Raw genomic sequence first — 1,841 nt, 5'->3', positions numbered from 1 at the left:
TTCTATCTCACAGTAAAAAAATAATGAACAATTTCATTCACGTCATAAATGGATTTTATAAACCCGAAATATACTATACCGACACCGATAGTTTGTACATTTCATCCAACAATTGGAAAAAACTAAACAGAGCTGGTTTGGTCTCCAAAAAAGACTATTGCAAAGGTAAAAACGATTACGGTGACGGTGGAATTATATTTGGTTTATATTTAGCACCAAAAGTCAAATACAACATCGTTTTGACTTCTGATGGTGTCTTAAAAGAAAAGAAAACGTTTAAAGGTTATTCTAATGATAAGATAAGTGTAGAAGATTACGTTCAGTTAGCAAGCGGACATGATGTGTCGAACGAATTTAATAAACCATGGGAAAAAAGTTTCACCAATGGAGTAGTTATTCCAAATGATAAACAAACTAAAGTTTTTAGAAGTTATTTGAATAATGTTAAAAGAAAACCACCAAACAGTGAAGGAATTATGTATCCTTACAACGACAAAGATGAGTATAGTTTTGACGAAAACTATGAATTTGATGATTTCGATTATCTTTCTAATCAAGAAGAGAATGAAGATTGTTTTAAATGAAGTTGAATGACAATTTCTTCGTTGCCAAAGTCTATGAACCGGTTTTTACCGTCTTTGATTTCCAGATTTATATCTTTGATCATGAAAGAATTGACTGGTAAATAGGTCGTTTGAAACGATTTCTCTATAATTCTGTATCCGATCGGCTCCGTAAAAGTCGGTATGCTGTATATGATTTGGCGTTTGTGCTTGTTGAAAAATCCACAGTTGATCAAATTACAGTGAATGTTGATCACATCGATATCGTTCTCGATGTTGGCCTTGTGCGGCGCCAATGTCGATTGCTCGTATATTCGTTTATCGAACCCTAGTAACGCATTCAACGAATTTTCTGCGTTGAAATCAACTTGACTGTTATTTCTCAAGATCAGTTTTATTTTGTTCAGATTCAAATTACCTTCGAATTCGATATTGTTTTTACCGTTCACGCTTCCTGCTTATTCGGATAGGTATTCGTTGATGGCTACGTATTCGTAGCTCCCCGGTAGTAAGCTTATGGTTTCGAACGTAACTCCGTTATCCGTCGATATTTTTAGTTGATTATTTTTTTCGTTGATGTTTCTAATGGAATTGTAAACGGAGAAATACTTTAATCCCAGTTCGTACTGTTTATTGCGATCGAGTTCATACTCGTAGTCTAGAGACAATTTGATGTCTGGTTTATTCGAGGTGATAACGAACAATTGTTCTTTATTGGACATTTTTAATGACGTTTATATAGTCTTTTTTAGTGATGATTTCTTTCTCCAAAAGTCGTTTTAATATGCCATTGACTTCGTTGTATTGTCTGTCCGATCGATGACCTTCTTTCATGGCCGCTAATATTATTTCTAATCTATTAAGCAATTCTTTATTGTTGTCGGATAAAAACGTTATACCTTGCCCAGATGCCACCATATCATCGAATTCGTCTATTTCTTGTATGTTTGGTGGATACTCTTCTGTATAATCATCTACCTCCTCTTCATCCTGCTCAATAACTTTTGTTATATATAAATCAACTTCTTTCAATCTTCTTGTTTCGGGTCCTGACTTTCTGATCGCATGTAGAAATTTTGAGTATGCTACTAAATCCTTGTAATCGGCAATTTCAACATCCTCGCCATTCATTAAATCTATTAATCCTCTCGTTAATGTAAATATAAAGTCTTTTGTGTCGATTTTGAATTGTGGTGAATTTCCACTAAATCTTATTCTAAAACCATTGAACAACAAACCCTCATCATCAACGATTGGTGAAATGCTCTTTGGTAAATC

This window comes from Lottia gigantea (genome assembly GCF_000327385.1).
Source record: "Lottia gigantea unplaced genomic scaffold LOTGIsca_43, whole genome shotgun sequence".
In the NCBI taxonomy this organism is placed as follows: domain Eukaryota; kingdom Metazoa; phylum Mollusca; class Gastropoda; family Lottiidae; genus Lottia; species Lottia gigantea.
Note: the sequence above shows the minus strand (reverse complement) of the source record.